This window comes from Pongo pygmaeus, chromosome 5, assembly GCF_028885625.2.
Source record: "Pongo pygmaeus isolate AG05252 chromosome 5, NHGRI_mPonPyg2-v2.0_pri, whole genome shotgun sequence".
NCBI lineage: Eukaryota > Metazoa > Chordata > Mammalia > Primates > Hominidae > Pongo > Pongo pygmaeus.
The window spans coordinates 81910001-81928973 of NC_072378.2; the positions used below are offsets into that span (position 1 = coordinate 81910001).

An 18973-nucleotide genomic window follows, 5' to 3' on the forward strand; every position below is an offset into this window, starting at 1 on the left:
TATATTTTTTTGAGTCAAGAGTGTCACTCTGTCACCCAGGCTGGAGTGCAGTGGTGCGATCTTGGCTCACTGCAGCCTCTGCCACCTGGGTTCAAACGATTGTCCTGCCTCAGCCTTCTGAGCAACTGGGATTACAGGTGCCTGCCACTGCACCCAGCTAATATTTGTATTTTTAGTAGAGATGGGGATTTCACCATGTTGGCCAGGCTGGTCTTGAACTCCTGACCTCGTGATCCACCCATGTCGGCCTCCCAAAATGTTGGGATTACAGGCATGAGCCACCGCACCCAGCCTGTTATGCCTATTTTACCACAATTTTTAAAAAAGAGTTAGTGGATTGAGATACAACTCTGTTTGTCAAATTATAGTTAATTGCAATCATAGGTTGGCTATGGATATAGGAATTGAGCAAAAATCAACTAAAGCATTCTGTAAGAATCAGTTGGAATTTGTAATAAAGTATATTGTATATTTTATTATCATTAGTAAACTGTGTGCTACATATCCTTTATATTAGTAAAGTTTAGAATAAACTTACATACATAAGTAACATATATAATATAGTATATTCTATATATAATATAGATACACATACATACACACATATTCCCAACAAAGAGCTGGTTGTTAATATTTACCAGCACACCACTGTCAGGATTGGGCTTTCTCTTATCTAGGAACTGAGATCCGCTCTGGTGGAAGGATCCCAGGTGGCCTGGGTTCGGGTTCCCAGGTTCTATTTCTGACTCCTCCACTTAACTATCTGTACGACTCTGGGCAACTTGTTTAGTTAGACTCTCAAGTGTTAGTTTCCTCTTCTGTTAAGTGAGAGCTAGATTGAGTAATCTGTAAGATTTTCTGCTATTAAAAGCTATGACCAGCCAGGCGCATTGGCTCACTCCTGTAATCCCAGCACTTTGGGAGGACGAGGCAGGCAGATCACAAGGTCAGGAGTTTGAGACCAGCTTGAACAACATGGTGAAACCCCATATCTACTAAAAATACAAAAATTAGCTGGGTGTGTGCCTGTAATCCCAGCTACCCAGGAGGCTGAGGCAGGAGAATCGCTTGAACCTGGGAGGTGGAGGTTGCAGTGAGCCGAGATTGCACTACTGCAGTCCAGCCTGGGTGACAGAGATAGACTCCGTCTCAAAAAAAAAAAAAAAAAAAAAAAAAAAAACTATGACTATAGCATTGTAAATTCCGTGAAATTAGGGGCTGTTTTTTATCTTTGCATTTACATAAGCACGTAGCATAGTTCTTTGCACACTCAATTAATGTCTGTCAAATTAAGTTGAATAGCGTTTTTCTCAAAATGTTGGTGGATTCTTAAATATAATAATAGCTAATATTTCCTGCCTTACTATGCACCAGCTGCTTTATCTCATGTAATTCTTTTAATTCTATGTAGTAGGTACAGTTATTGATTCCGCTTATACAAAGTAATTGAGATTTCCCAAGATGTCACAGCTAATAAATGACAAACTAAGATTCCAACTTGGCTCTATCTCATTTCACAGAAACCCTCTTAACCACTATGCTACACTACTTTTTATCCAGAATTAAGATCTTCCCTGAAATGCTAATCATGGAGAATCCTTCTGCAATGCCAGAAAGTGAAATGACAAATAATTCTTTACATCTATTCATTGCAACCCTAGAGGTGCTGTCATCTGTGTCTCAAATTTAGTTTGCAGCAGGATCATCTGCAGTTCTGAAATGCATATTCCTGGGCCCCGCCCCCCAACCTATTCAATCAGAATCTCTACGGGTGGTGCCACAAAGCCACATTTTTATTTTTTATTTTATTTTTATTTTTATTTTTTGAGACAGAATCTCACTCTGTTGCCCAGGCTGGAGTGCAGTGGCATGATCTCGGCTCACTGCAACCTCCATCTCCTGGGTTCAAGCAGTTCTCCTGCCTCAGCCTTCCAGGTAGCTGGGATTACAGGTGTGCACCACCACACCAGGCTAATTTTTTTTGTATTTTTAGCAGAGATGGGGTTTCACCATGTTGGCCAGGCTGGCCAACAACTGACTTCTGAGGTGCCCTCGGCCTCCCAAAGTGCTGGGATTACAGGTATGAGCCACCGCAGTCAGCCAAGAAGCTACATTTTTATCTGAACTATGATTTTGATATGGGGAACCCTAGACCACATTTAAGAGAAGCACCAGCCAAGAGCAGGGACTTTCAAACACTTTTAACCACAACCTAGAGTTAAGAAAACATTTTATATTGTGACCCACCATTCATATACCTGTGCCCACAAAAATGTGAACATTCTGATATTTTCCAACTCTATTCCATTCCATTGTACTTTTTAAAACTAATGGTCAAGTTTCATAAATTGATTTTATTCCTCACTAGTGGGTCACAATTTGCAGTTTATAAAATAGTGACTTAGAAAGGTTATATTTGTACCATGTGCCTTCTTTTTTCCTGATTTAAGAGTTTGCACATTAGCGAGACAGAAAGTCAGCTGTCATTCCTGTATACCTCAGTTAGCTCACCTGATTATTCCAGGCAAGGCTGGATTTACTCCTTATCCTCTGTTCCCAGAAAGAAAAGGATGAAGTTTTTTCCCTTGAAAAGGTTTTTGAAGGTGTCATTTAACTAGCAATTTCCTTTAGTCCCACCACTCCACCGACACGAGTTATGGCAGCTCGTGTCCCATTAGTGAGCTCTTTCCCCTTCAGCTCTGTGGGACAGGCTGCAGGGCCCAAATCTCTCTGAGCATCTCCTACCTGGCACAGCACAAGATTTATTTAGCATTTGGCCTAGGGTTTGTCCGACTGTTCCAGAGTTTGCTACCATTACTGTAGTAGGTATGAATAATTTTTCAAGTGTAAGCTTGTGACTTCTTTTTTACTCCTGAAATTATTGATCAAGGGGATTTCTGAATGATTTTGTGTTGGATTTAGCTAAAAAGAGTTTTATTTTCCTCCTGCTGCTGAAATGATCTCACATACCTTCATCTTAGCAAGTCCTTTAGATTTCATTTGGAAATTAAGATACGAAAGCTCTTTCCAGGGTTATTTTTATGGGATGAGTATGTAAGCTGAAAATAGGAAATATAGTTTGGTTAAGGGGAGCTACATTTGGGATGATCACGCACAAATTCCTAATTTATTTTATGTTAGCAAGAGAAGGCTGTCTTTGGTTTTCTTCCTTTCCTCTCCTTTTATTCTTTTTTTTTTTTCGTTTATTCAGCTACCTATTTGACACATATTTATTGGAGCCTACAGTGTACCAGACACTGGTGTAAAAATGCAATACCAACATGTCCTGATACTCAGGAGACTACAATCTAATGGTGAGGGAGACTGTAGTTAATCAATAATTATAATGTTTTAATGAAAGAGGTATCTGAGTCAGGGCAGTCAGGTAAAGCTGTTCCAATGGGGTGACACTGAGCTAAATTTCAAAGGGTGAATACAAGGATGAAGAAGCCAAAGAAGGAGGTAATAGAGAATTTGTCTTAGTTTGAGTTTCCCTGAATTCAGAGCCTGCAATAAGGACTTAGAGGCGGGTAGTTAATTTACAGCATGAGCCCCGGAAACTGGAGTGAGAGAGTGTGAGACAGAAAGAAAGACAAAGTCAAAGTAGATTGAGCTCATTGCCAACTATGGACAACTGGGACTTAATTCCACTGGGGACCTCGGGAGGAATGTAGGCACTATAGAATTATCTCCTCCCAAGGACAAGTGGTGGGGGTTCTGTCCGTTGTCTCCTATCTTTATTGGGATACAGGATGTGTGTGTGTGAAGGCTGGGGTGGAGGAAACATGAAGAACTGACTGTCTGGTTCTCCTCATTCTTTGTGGCTAGTGACAAATGGGGTGCAGTTGAGGGGGTTTTTAAAATCTTGTATTATTTTCTGAATGTTCTTCATTTCATGTGAGAGTTGAGGCTTGCTTAAATTTTCCTCAATCCAGCTCATGATTCCTTGCAATTTGAATAGATTATTTCCATAGTCTGATCTCAGTGTTAAGTGATGTGAATGTTCATTTGTTTCCATGTTCTGTGTTTTAGTGAAAAGTTAATTGTCTGGAGAAGGGCTGTTCCCTTGATGGCATTTGGAACCTCTGTATAAGTTTACCATACCATACTTTCTCATATGAAAAGAAGTATAATATCATCTTAAATAGGAACATCTGTGGAAATCAACTTTTGCTTGATAAAAACCTTTCTAGAACTGCTTCTTGGGTTTTGTTATTCCTTATTTTTGTGAGTGCAAGAGACTAATCAGAAGAATCATATTAATTTATTCATGATCAGTAAGCAATAGAGACCATACCCAATCTCATAATTATAATGTTAAAAAGAACACTGTGCACTAATACAAGAAAAAATGTGGATAGAAAAATAATTTAATAATTTAAAAGCAAAATATAAAATTTAGGAATACAATTTATCAATAAAATATTATTTTCTCATAATATCCACTCAAATCATATAATCAAGTTAGAATAGATTTTCTCATAATAAAGTAATTTGTAATAGAGACTATTCTCTTGCATAAGTAAAATGAATTTTAGTATAAGAGAGATAAAATCATTGCTGGAAATATTAATCAAATGTTAACCTGCTTTTTATTCTTTATATTTTCCAGATTCTATTTTTGAAATGACTTATAGTACTCCCTCTAAACATTACAATTTATGATTTTTTGTTATTTTAAAGTTGGCATGCTGAGATTACTTTTTTTTTTAGCAGATTCAACCTTTTGTTAACTTCAAGATGAAAAAGGGCTTAGTTGTAAACAGTTACTTCAAAGTAGAGATTTATGAGATTTAAGAGCTTTCTTAAGAGCACTAACAAGAAAGAATACTACAAATAATGACACTCCATCACTAGCATGTATTTTATAGTCCATATTTAGTTCTTTTTTCCCTTGGAACTTTGGAGTAAATGACGCATTTTTTGTGGGTAACATGGTCTTAAATAATTAAAAAATATTTTTAGGGTAAAAACCTTTTACTTCATTTGAGAATTTATGTCTTATGGAATTAGGTTTTAAGGCCGTGGGTGCTCAGATACAATTATTTATCAATAAGGCACCTTATAAATGCACATTATGACACCATAAAGAATAGACATGCAAGTATTGTCATGTCTGCTCTAAAAGTAGAGCTAGTGAATTACAGATTATAATTAGAATGAGAGACTAAATGATATTTAGGGCCATGTACAGGGCTTACTTCTTGAAATACATGGCTGCCAAATGCTTATGGTCACATTTTAAATGTTGTATTTAAATCCAAGGGGCCAATCACTTTTTATACCCAGTCTTCAGGACCACCTGTCCCAAGCTACAGTCAGCATGCTATTAACTACTGTTGTTTCCATGATCCCTAATAGCATCCATTTCTCTTATTGCACAGTATTTCAACATGATTATAGGAACATTCGAATTTTAAACTTGGAAAGAACTTCTAAAATTATATGTGTGGAGTGCTTTTCCATTTCAAAATCATTTAGGTATATGGAACACTCACATAAATGTTTAGCAACTGGTTTTCTAGGGGAAAAAGCCCTGATTTAAAACTTTTGACAATCTTTCTGGTGTAAATATTCCCACCATTTCAAGCTTCCAACGTTACTTCACAGAATGTGGCATTGTTTTTGTAGTATTTCTACCACACAGATACGTGTAAATAAACTTGACAGCCTAGATAATAGAAATATGTAGTAAAATAATTAGGAAGTAATGAATTTTGAATATTTGTAGCCATTGTTTTTAATATAATTTACTTAATTGTAGGTTTATATAATTTAATTTTTTTGAAAAAGGCTTGCCAAGTTCCTAAATTTAACAGTTGGCTCCGATGAGCTGGTACAAGACAGCTTCAGTATGCTACTTGGCTGTAGAGATATAGCAGATTTACAGATGAGGAAACTGGAGCTCAAAGGAAGAAAGGAAATTAACATGTATTGACCACTTATTTGAAGCCATGCAGGATGTTGGACAATGTCATAACTCATGTAAGCCTCAAAAAACTTAGTGAAATAAGAAGTGTTATTCAAGTTTTACAGATGTAAAAACAGAATTTTCCAAGAGTCATAATGCTATTAAGTGACAAAATCAAAATTAGAACTCAGATTCCTGGTTCACAGGATTCTTACTTTTGTTTGCACTAATATATCTTGCCCTCTAATTTCCATATAAGTCATGTTAGAACACCAGAGATGATCATGTCACACATGGCGAGATACAACCGTGGGCCCTGTGCCTTTTAAGACACTATTTTTTTAGACATGAATATGGCTATGGATTTTTAAAATTACAATATATAAACAGTGGGTAATTATAACTGTGTTAATCTGATTTCAGAGATAAACTGGCTTTAGATTTTTAGTAATTAGAAAGCTTAGCTAAAAATAAGCATGAACAGGAAAAATAGAAGTATATATACATATATACAGCATATTACTATTATCTAGGCTTTTCAAGTAGGGTGGATATTATCAGCATTCTCAATGTAGTATAGAAGTTATCATATTGAGTAGTAAAATACAGTGATGGGTGAAGAACATAAAACTACAAAAATTATAAATAATTACTTTTCGAGAACTCAATACTGTTAGGACAAATGGCTCAATACAGAGATGAGACAGAAGAGAGAGATGTTCAATAAACAATGTCTAAGGTGAATCTTTTATTCAGAGTGAATAACTTGCTACCTTTGTTATAGTATGATGCTTTTAGTCAGATATCAACAACAAATAGAAATCAACATAGAACAAGCTAATCTTCATCATGAAGTTCTTTGCAATCACTTTGAAGATTAATGTAATGTGATATTATTATACACTATTACACAAAAAAGACAAGTGCAAATGTTGTAAGAGAAAAAGATGTTAAATTAAATAGCCATAAAAGATTCTAATTATAATTAGGGCACCTTGTAAGGACAATAAAAATGGATTTAAAAGTGAAAGCTCTATCTTTTCAGAAGTCTCATTTTAAGTATATTATTAATTCAAGTTAATTTTTAAAAATGTTTTTCAAGCCACATAAGGTTTGTGAGAAATTTCTGTTCCAATATTATGGTAGTCACAAATAAATATTGGAGATTATATATATATATATGTATGTATATATATTATGTATATATATGTGTGTATATATATATTATGTGTGTGTATATATATATATTTAAAACAGGTACTGTGCATCTTACTTAGTATGATTAAAATAAAAGAGTTCACAACCATTCAGTCCAGAACCAAATCTGTCTCTTTGTTTGGTCAATAGGAACTGCACTTATTTCAAGACTGAAAAGTACTTTAAATTCGGAATGTTGGAGGTACCTTGGTAATGTAAATTTTTGCATTTCTTTTATGCTCTCCTGTCTTCTAAGTGTTTTAACTTCCATCACAATGAAATTCCTTCCTTCAAAATTATATCACCAAACATGACATTTAGAACAAACATCAAATTTAAACAGATTTCCTTGCTTCTTGTCCATGTTCTTCTTGGAAGCCACAGAGAGAATGGCCTTTGGGTGATTCACTAGTTGTTTCTAAATGGGAAGCTCCCTGCTTTTCCCCAAGGCACTGGCAGCTCTTTCACACATTGCCACTAGCAATGAACAGTCTCAGAAGTTCTTGAAAGATGGTTTTGTCACTTGTCTTACCTCTCTGCCTGCTGACTTGAAGCCTGACAAACAATGATGAGTGAGAGTGACAAATGGCCATTACTTACTATCCTAGAGATCTCCCATAAGGAAAAGGCCTGAATATGGAGCTGGACATGCCTCCATTACACTCCCAACTTGAAGAAAGCAGAACCCAATACAACTAAAATTGTCTAATTAAATTATTTGCAAGTAAATAAGTTAGTAAAGGAAGGCACTCATACCCTAAAGAATGTGAAAACAAGAACATAGAGTTAGAGTTTACCTCATCAACTTATCTTAATGTGTTTCTAGTATCTTTTTACAGGCATTTTTGTTTCAGTAGTAATTTATGCTAATAGTATCTAATATGTAAACAACTTAGCTTATTGTTCTAACAGTGCTTCTAATTGTTCTATATTGTGGAATTATTATAAGGCAGACTCATTGCGTATCTTATCCAAGGACAGTTATTATTGGAAGTGCAGGAAAACCTAATTAAAACACTTTAATAATTCAACACAGTCATCCATTACCAATCTGTGACACTGTGTGGATTAGATGTATATCGCATGCTTTACACAGTAGTGTCCCCTTATCCACTGGGAATACATTCCAAGACCCCCAGTGGATGCCTGAAACCTGAGATAGTACCAAACCCTATATATAATATGTTTTTTTCCTATATATGCATACCTATGATAATGTTTATTAATTAGGCACCATAATAGAGTAACAGCAATAACTAATCATAAAATAGAACAATTATTACAAAATGCCAGCATCACTACTCTTGCATGTTTGGGCCATTATTAAGTAAAATAAGGCTAACTTGAACACAAGCATGTAAGCACTACCATACCACAAAAGTGGATCTGATAACTGACATGACTGTTAAGTGACTAATGGACAGGTAGTATATACAATGTAAATACACTGGAAAAAAGGATGATTCACAGGATGGAGTGAGATGGCACAAGATTTCATCAGGCTACTCAGAATAACATGCAATTTAAAACTTATGAATTTTTTATTTTTGGAATTTTCCGTTTAATATTTTCAGACCAAGGTTGACCATGGGTAACTGAGCAGAAAATGAAACTGAAGATAAGAGGGGACTACTGTACTGTTGCACCTCAGTATTAACCATTACTTCTCTTTTTGCTCCAAGATTCAGAAATCTAGGCAGGCCAGGATAGTCAAGATCTGATTTGTTGTCTGGTGATTCAGCCAAAAATCATCAAAGAAGCTTCCTCCCCAAATTCCTTGCCTTGCTTCGTTATCTGTCCTCTGCATTATTCTTAACACTATGAAAATATAATAGAGACCAGGAGAAAATTTATCTCTCTCTTGCTAACCATGTCTCATATATTTGTCTGAGTGTATAAGCATTATAATTATAGACACTTCCAAAGAACATAGAGATAAAAGGAGACATCTAAATCAATGTCCAGAATGCCAGAACTTAATATGAGACAGAGGAGCAGTTTATAGTTTTGAACATTTATTTGTCTTAGGATTAAGAAAATGGAAGAGAAGCCTCTTGCGTTTGGCGTATAAGAAGAGATAGCAGCAAATTGTTTTGTGACAGAGACATATATGAGAGTACAGGGAAAGGCTGATAGCAGGACCTGGAATCATACTACACTGGGTTCAAGTCCCTGATCCACCTCTTCCTAGTGTGTCTGTATCACCTTGGGTGAGCTACTTAACTCTCTGTGTCTTAGTTTCCTCATCTTTAAATGACATGGATCCACCATTGTGTATCATACAGAATATCTGCACTGTCCTAAAAATCCTCTGAGTTCTGCCTGTAAATTCCTTCTCCCAACTGGTGACAACCACTTATCTTTTGACTATTTTTACTTTAGGTTTAAGATAATTTATTCATCATTTGTTTGGATTTTTAAAAGATGCTGACTTGTTTCTTTTTGCTTCAGGAAAAATCAGCATGGTTTGTTGTAACAGAATACCTGAGACTGGGTAATTTATAAAGAAAAAAGATTTATTTAGTTCACAGTTCTGCAGGCTGAGAAGTTCAAGAGTATGGCCCTGACATCTGGTGAGGGCTTTCCTGATGCGTCACAACATGGTAAAGGTCACAGGGGAATCCGACACATTTGAAGAGACAAAACCCAAGGGGCATCCTGGCTTCCTAACAGCTCAGCCTTACAGGAACTAATCCAGTCCCATGAGACCTAATCCAGTCTTGCCAGAGCAAGAACTCACTCACTACTGCAAGAACGGCAACAAGCTATTTATGAGAGATCCACCCCCAAGACTAAAACACCTTCCCGTAGGCCCCACCTCCTGACACTGCTACATTGGGGATCAAATTTCAACGTGAGTTTTGATGGGAACAAACACAGCATATCTAAACCACAGCAATAACAATAATAACAGCACACCTAACATTTACTGAGTGATTGCAATATGCCAGGGACTGTCCTGAGAACTTTACATATATTGACACATTTCATTGTCAGAGCAATTATGCAACTAGACACTAAAGTTAGCTCCATATTATAGACGAAAACATAGAGAGAAATTTGATGACTTTCTCAAGTTCACACAAGCAAGTGCTAAAGCCAAGTTTTGAACCCAGGTAGTCTGTCTTCAACCATCATTATCTGATGAAATCAAAGCTTTTAAGCTTCATAAAATCATATATGAATTATTTACATAGTATAGAGCTAGCATTCCAGTTCAATGAATGATTATTCAACTATTACTTTAAAAACAATTTTCCTTTGAGGAAGTATAATCACAAATAACAATGTTCCTGAGAATTCAGAAAAAAAAATATGTTCTTTGGTTCTTGTGTCAGTCATGGAGACAGAAGCCCCTCTAGGTATTTTAAACAGAAGTTACTTAATACAGCAAATACAGCAAATTGGTTACAAAATGTTGGAAAGGCTGGAGATGCAAAAAAGAAGGTGGTGCAGTTACCCAGAGATTGATGACAATATGAAGTCACTACCACATAAGCCTGGGAATAAAGGGGAGAATGCTGTTACTCAGAGGCCACACTCACTGTAACTAGGGTTACTGGAGTATCCACCCATGCTGCAGGGCCGCTGGGACCACAACAACTACTACCTTGCAGAAAGCCAGGAGTCAAGAAACTCAGAGTTACCTGCGTCCACCACAGCTGTTGTTGGAACGAGATCCAAGGCTGCCAGAGTGTGCACTGTTTCCGTCACCTCTGAAACCATGCTTCTAGAGCAAGAAGCCTGGACCTCACACATACCTACTGCTGTTGTTACTGCCTAGGACAAGGTCAGAAACAGAGAAGGAAAAGAAAAGTGGCTTATCCCTTTATGCCACCTTACATCTGCCATTGCCTCCCATTGACAAGACTACTCTGCAGACGCCTGACAAAGGAATCTGAGCAATAGAGGTGGCAGAACTCCAGTCCCCAGTAGTGCAGAGAACATCCGAGCCAATAGGCAACTTTCTGTTGTAGTACTTTGTTTTAGAAACAACAGAAACCATTTAAAAATAAACATATATTGATGAACTTATTACTCAATAATAAAATAACAACCAGGGTTATTAGTTGCCAACACTAGGTCCCACCATATTTAGTTTAAGCAGGAAAGTCAGTCATTAAAGGATATTCTGGATAGTCCACAGAGATCACAGAGTCTCTGGGGGGTTGGGCTGTGAGGGTACCCAGCCAGATAAAATGCCTGGACTGTACCCCAGGGCTGCTTCAGCAAAAGCACCATTGCCACCTCTGGGCACAGACACCATGCTGTGTATGGCTAACACTGGGCATTAACCACCAGAACCTCCACTGTCTATTCTCATCAAAAAATGGATTCTACACAATGCCTGCATCTTCACTTTGCTCTCTTTAGCATCAAAGTCTTGCTCTATATCTTTATCACATGCCTATCTGCAAGAGAGGTGAGGCAAAGCAAGTTTCTGGCATCTACCTTAGGAACGTGGTACTCATAATGTCATTCAATCCTGGAGATAAACCATTGTTTGCAGATTACCTGACATAATGACCATGTAGCCATTAACGTTTGTTTGATGTACATGCTACACGCCAGCTACAATTCTAATCATTTTACAGATATTCATAGTGCTCTATGAGGTAGCTACTATTATCATTTCTGTTTTGCAAATGAGGAAGCAGAGCACAAAGGGATCTTTTTAATGAGCTTATGGTCCCGTAGCTACAAACTGCCAGACCCAGGATCTGAACTTAGGTTTCCTGGCTTCTAAGTTAGCTCTTAGCCACTCACCTATACTGTACATGGTAAATGTCCAGTAAACAGTAACTACTTCTGTTCATCTTTTTTTCCTGGCACTTATGACATAAAGAGGGGAGAGGTCAGAGGATGGTGGAGAAGTCCTCAGAGGCCAGATCATTAAGGAGCTTGGAATTATATTGAGGAGTAAGGATTTTATTCTAAGGGTGACCAGTTCCCAGTCCAACAGTATATTCACACCCCCTGAGCTGGAGCATTGGCAGTGAAAGTCAGATCTGTGACCAAGTGACAGTTAAGAGTATAAAGAGGGAGAGGAGAAGGGGACCAAATGTAGAATTCTTCTTGTTGTTGGTATTGTTTGGTTTTAAAACATTTTTTTTTTAACATGGGTAGGAAGAAGAGTCCAGGAAGCAGGCTCAAAAAGACTGGTCAGAGAGGTAAGAGGAGAAACAAAGGAGGTTGTTATTCTAGACTCCAGGAGAGATCATTTGAAGAGGGTGAGAGTGGTCAGGAGCCTCAGCTACTGCAGGGAGGTCAAGGAAGAGAATGAGAAACTGGTCTTTAAATTGAGAAACTTGGAGATTATTGAAATTATCTTAGCAATAGTAATTTCAATAGTATAGTTAAAGTAGATGCAAACTGCAAAAGACTGAGGGATTAATAGCAAGATGTGGAGATAGAAAGCACAAACAACTTTTACAGGATGGGTGGTTGAGACGAGAAAGAGTAAGAATATATCAATGGTAGCTTCTTTTTTATGGGAGAAACTTGAAAATGAAGGAAGCTGAAGGGAGGATCCAGTTGAGAGAAAATTGGTGATGTAGGCAAGAGAAGAGATAATGACAACGGAGAGACCTTGAGTAATTGGGAGAAGAATAGATGGAGGGACCAGTCTTAGGTAGTAGTTTCTTCTGCAGTACATGAGGAAAAAATGGAGCAGTTATAGACACATCTGTCTGTGTGGGGAAAGGAGTGTGAGAAAGTCCTCTCCTGAAAGACACCATTTTTTTCCCTATGAAATATGAGAATTATCATCTGCTGAGGGAGAAGAGTTTCAGGATGGGGTATGGTGTCTAGGGAGAGTGATGGAGGTTAGGAACAGCCACTGAAGGGAATGGGAAAGACAGCTAACCAAAAGGTGGCTCTGGCCCAGGGAGCTTGGCTGAGGTGAGAGGCAGTATATTTTTAGCATGATTTTCTGCATTAGTTTGTGAGAGTCTGGCCATAGGAGCACAGATCTGAGAAAGGTCCTCAATTATCAGGGCTTGAGCAGAGGCATTGATTCTGAGAAGAAATGTGCTGAAACAATGTGCCATCAAGTCTAGGCTGGATCAGAAGAAACTTGGAGAGAGAGGGGTCCCAGGCTGGTGTAGGGGGATTGAGGATGACCTGTGATCACAGCACATTGGCAACTTTCGTGAGTTCAAAGATAAAATATGTCAGGAGCAATGGAGTGAGATTTTTGGAAGGATAAGGACTGTGATCATAGTAGGATATTGAAGCTGTTTCAGGTGATGATGCCTTAGGGTACAAACCTGGGAGTGGATCAAGGCAAAGGCTGCTGGAGAAAGGCTCAGAGTTGAGATGTTTCAAGAATATTTAGAGCTGTAACCTAAGAAACAAAAATTACTTTGTAAGTGAAATTTTTTTATTTATCTAGAATCAGGAGGGTTTTTTCCATCCCACAACTCAGCTGAAATGATGATGCGATTACTTTAGTGAATATCTCAATTATCAACTTAGACCTGTTAGTTGTTCTTTAATCAGCAATGTTGCTGTGCAGAAATGTTCATGATTGTCCTACATAAGGCAGGCTAACATAAAACAAATAAACCCAAAAATGTATGACGGCCTAAGCATGATAGAAGAAATGGTATAGACTATGCTTCAGCCTAAGAACCAGGCAGATATTTGATTGAATCTATAAAAAAATTTTTTTTAAAGAGATGGGATTAAATAATATATGGATATATAATACTTGGCTGCTTTTCCTTTGCTTTTTTTTTTGTTTCAGTTACTGGCAAAGCATCGCCAAAAGGGTATCCATACTTAGAAATGCATGCAGGATCACTCAATGATGTGCTAAACACTCGTCAAAAGCAGAGATAAGGGATTTTGGCCAAGGAGAGATAACAGAGGATGGATGGCCTAAAGAGGAGAGAAGAGGACACTTACTGACTGCCTGAAACAGGAGTGGCTGCTGGCCCCAAGATCAACAGCACCAAAGTGGAACACATTGTCTTCCTCTCAGAACAAACGCCTCTGCCTTCCAACCTCTTTATTTCTGTTAATGCCCCCACCCCATCCCCAAGCCCAGTCTTCTAGTTTACTGGACGTAGACACTGGAAGTCACTGTGTGTTTCTCACACTCTCCTAAGTCCTGCAGACATCTCATAAGTCATCAAAAGCCTCTCGATTAATCCTTCGTTACATCTCCAGCAGCCTGAAGAATGCTTTGTCAGGCTGATGACACTGCTGCTGGAGGAGCAGCAGTGGGAGGGGTTATGGGGCCAGTCTTCCTTAGCCGTCCTACCTGGTGGGTGACTCTGTGGGTTTTCTTGCAGGTGGTTGGGATTGCCCTAGGAGTGCTTCTGTGGATTGGGTGATGAGACTACTCTTCCAAGACTCTGCACCCCTCCAACCCTGGGATAAGATTCTGTTAAGTGCAATGCAACTACATGCCATTTTTAAAAGACAAAGCAGAAATATAGGGCACTGCTTTATAGATTAAAAGCTTGCAGGAACTGTATGGCACTGGTTTTTAAAAACCATGCACACACATGCACACACACAAATATGCACAATTACATACACAAACTTTTTTGAAAATTCTCACGTGTGAGTGTATTTAATTCTGCTTTATAGTCAAATCACAACACCAAAGAGGCACCCCTTAATTAGCAACATTCTTATACAGAGATATTCATGGCTATGCTAGCTAGGGTAGGCTAATTGGTGAAACATATAAACCCCCAAATGTATAATGAAACAAAAAAGAGGGCAATTTCTTGCTTGTATAAGGTCTAAAATGGGTTTTTCTCATTGACAGTTGGCTCTCTTTTCAGCAGGGATTCAGATCCTTTTCATCTGTGGCTCTGTCATTTTCAACATGTGGCTTCAAAGGTTTGCTTCAAGCCAGTGAAAAGAAAACAAATATGAAGAATAGACTTTTCCAGGCCTGGAAGTGGCACTTATGACTTTCACTCACATCCCAACAGCCAGAACTCAGTTATATGGGAAATGTAATCTAACTGTGTGTCCATGAAGAACAGGACATCCGGGAAGCAATTAGCAGTTTTTTCTACAATGGTATGGCAACTGGATCAGTGTGGAGAATTTACAGGGCATCAAAGAAGAACCACTCTTCTTTACCCAACATGGTGGTGGAGGTACACTAGAGACTCTTGGTGGAGGAATAGGTCAGACCTATAAGTGAACAGGAAGCCAGTGGTTACATTTAGGGGGAAATATTTGAAATTCTAATAAAGTTTTTTCATTGTCTAAAATATACTGAAAGGAATTTTCTTAAATGAACACATTCTTCAATAATACAAAGTTGGCAAATTGGCAGGTTGAGAAGTAGGCAATAGCAATGTGAACTAGTTGGAACTAGACAAGAAACCCAGACTAGAAAAACAAAGCCCAGGCAAAAATCCAAGAATGCCAGGGCAATACCAGCATGAGAAATCAGATAAGTGAATAGAAACCAGGAAGCCATAGAAATTTTGGAGCAGAGTAAAATTAAAGTTACAAAACCTGGATGTGAGACCTGGTCCTACTATTTACAGATGGAACACAGGAGAACCCACTTAACTTCTCTGAGTTTGTTTATTCATGTGTAGACTTGGGGTAATCATATCTACCTCATAATAACTGGAGAATCAAGTGAGATGATGCAATGAAAACTCATGTACCCTGGCAAAAGGAGAAAAAGGGCTAATTTTAAGTGTTTTTGTTTTTATAAGCTTAGGGTTAAGGAGGGAACAGTGCTATTTAGAAAGAAGAGGATTTGAAACCTTTTTTTGAAAAATAAATCCCTGGTCCTGAACTGGCAGAAAAGGTTGAGAACTACTTTGTGTAAACTCTATCTTCATGGGGAAAACTTGCAGATTCAGTTCCTTTATAAAAGTCCATTCTTCCTGCCGTCCTGCATGCCTTTCTCCCTCACTCCCTTCTGTCTGCTTTTACTTCCTCTTTTTACTTCTCTCCTTTATTTTTCCTCCATTTTTTTCCTCCATCTAGTTTCTTTGTTAGGTGAGCCTGGACAGTGAGGAGAGCGTAACCAATTTCCTGTATAAGGATTCTAGACAGGAGCTTGCTAAGGTTGGGTTTTATGGGTTCAATCAATAATAGAAACAAAAAGGATGTGCTTCTGGCAAATGTGTTGTTTGATGTAACTCTTTAGGGGAAAAACTGGCAATATACACTCTTAAGTTGATCATTCTCTTTGACCTGCAAGAATTTTTCATGATATCCAGCATAGGAAATAATCAGAAAAAATAGAAGCCTTGTGAATAAAGATGTTCATCATAGTTTTACTTATAGCAATAAAAAGTTTGAAACAGGCTGAACGCTCAAAGGAAGACAAATGGTAAATTCAACTATGTTATATTAACACAATAAAATATGTAATTAATCATGTTTTGAAGCACCTTGGTAAAATGGAGAGTATCATGGTAAAATAGCAAATGAAATTAGCAGATTGCAAAATGATCACAACCAGGCCAAAGGCACAGGGAGAGAAAACATAGAAGGAAATGGGTCATAATGACATCAGTTGCTGTTCATGAGTGGATAAATACACTTTTTTATTCTTTCTACTTTTCCATATTTTCTATATTTTATAATTTACCTATATTATTCTTATATTTGAAAACAAAGTCAGTTTTAGTTTCTGGGAAAGTTATTGATACTAATTTTTCTCATCTTAGCCTTGTGCTGGTGTAACTAATAGCAAAACGAGTTCACTTGCTGCACCATAATGTAAAGTAGTCTTTTTAAAAGTGAATAGAAATATCTATATAGATCTATAGGTACAAGATACATATACGTGTATGAGTTTTAGCATTAGAAATTCCACACTCATAAATCACAGTTTTGCTTTATAGGATTTAATTGGCAAGAAGGAAAGAAATATAAATTGTTGGTGCAGAATTTTCAATCTGTCATTAGAATAGCATAGATTCCATGGCCTGACTTAAAGCATTTGCATGTATTACAAGGATTCTGTTGGAATCAGAGTTGGAGTGAACTTTTCTTTGAGATGATTTGATGATTCTTTTTAACTCTGTCCTTTATATCCATGGAGGCTGTGCCTCCTTGTAAAAATATGGTGATGGGGACTACAAGTAATGAAAATATTTAGATAATCATTTATAAGCATTGACAAACAATATCAACGGCCATTACCGTATAGCCTTTATACATTCTTGAGAGTGGCTGGGTCTGTTGCAACTCACAATGGGAGAGCAAAGAACTTAATGTATGTAGCCTTGTTCAGAAGTCCATCTAATTTGAAAAATGTTGATTTAGATCACTCAAAAGTTCCAAGGAAGACTTAAATGCATTGAGTAGTCACTGTGAGTTGAGAAGAAGTAAATAGATTGTCAGGCAAACAGGTAATCAAAAGCTAGTCCAGAAATTCGAAAAGGACTCCTGACAATGTCCTGGAAGAATCATGTGGTATTATAAGATACCACTCAAAGGATAGGGAAAGATGGCCAAAGTACAGCAAAATATTATTTTCTTTATTAAACAAAAGTAAAATTGTATGAACCATAAAACGGATATGGAGAGTTCCAATTTTAATATGTACAGCTTTATTTGGATTAATTGAAAGGCGTACTACCTCCTACAACCTGGTAAAATTACATTCCATATTAAAATTACAGTACAGTAAACCAAAAAGTTTACCTATAAGACTGAAAATGACAGATCTAGAATGAATAAGGAAAATATACCACAGCTGACAGAGAAAATATATGACTTGAATGTGAATTTCCTGCTTATGTAAAAGAAGGTTTACTCTGAGTCCAGGAAGCATCATGGTCTATTTATGATAATAGAAATTTGTAGGCATCTGGCTTCAGGTGACCCTCTCTGATATTTGGCATCAATGTTAGTCGAGGCACAAAGCTGTATTTTATTTTCTTGCAGGGCCTTCATGATGAAATTGAAAATATTGATTTGTGATCACCCCACTATAGATCAATCCAAACACGTGGATTTTGTGCTTTGTTTTATTTAAAGGGCCCAATCAAAGATTTCTTTTTTGCTTTATATTCAAAGCTTCAGGTCAGTGTTTCCCAGATTTCAATGTACATAAGAATTCCTTGGAGTGTTTATTAAAAATGCAAATTCAAGAACAAGCAAAACTAATATTTCACAAAGAAAATCAGAATAGTGATTATGACTGGGAGGGGCATGAAGGAACTTTCTGAAATATGTAAAATGCAACACTTTGCTACATGTGTTTTATTTCATAGTTATAATTTTTAACAAAAACTAATGCAATTTTAAAATGCAAACTATTGGGCTATGCCATAGGGGAAAAAAAGTGCCACAAGGATTGGACCTGTTTTAATAAGATTGGGCCTGTTGTTGGCTGGAATAAACTTATCTACCAAATATCAGCCACGAATAACAGAAAAAGGGCGACAGATTTTAACTTGCTTCTAATCTTTTTGAAAGCCCCCACTCAAGCCTATTTTAATGGCAAGCAAAGTCTCTGCTGGTTCTTTCTACAATGATCTCAGGAACTGTTAACCTTATGAAGGCATCCAAATTAGTCAAATCTTGAAGGTTTTGTCTTTGTATAGCCAATAGACCAATAATTGGGTTGAGTTTTAGTTCTCAGAAGTGCATAGTTACTGTGCTCGGGAACTGGCTTTTTAAGATTTCCTTTTATTTCTTGTCCATTTACTTTTTTAAGGTCTGCTGCAAAACCGAAACAGCTCTTGTTCACATTCTGAGAGAACCTATCAGTTCAGACTTAACCTCAGCAGAATGGAAGTATTTTCACACCAACTGTTATTTCACTCAGATCTCCTCATGTGGTTCACTCTTCGGTGGGCCCAATCACTCCAGGATTTTATTTCTTGCAGACATGAGCTTATGTTCAGTCCCCGGAGG

The 18973-nt window shown here is 37.4% G+C and overlaps 1 long non-coding RNA gene across 1 annotated transcript in view; it reads left to right on the forward strand.

Moving 5' to 3' along the window:
* The window catches only part of LOC129038973 (uncharacterized), a 24157-nt gene extending 8421 nt beyond the window's left edge, over window positions 1–15736 (forward strand). The window contains exons 2-4 of the long non-coding RNA XR_008503269.2: window positions 7259–7318; window positions 12236–12279; window positions 13857–15736. This is a non-coding gene — a long non-coding RNA (uncharacterized LOC129038973). The remainder of the gene's footprint in view (window positions 1–7258; window positions 7319–12235; window positions 12280–13856) is intronic.
* Window positions 15737–18973: the final 3237 nt, after the last annotated feature.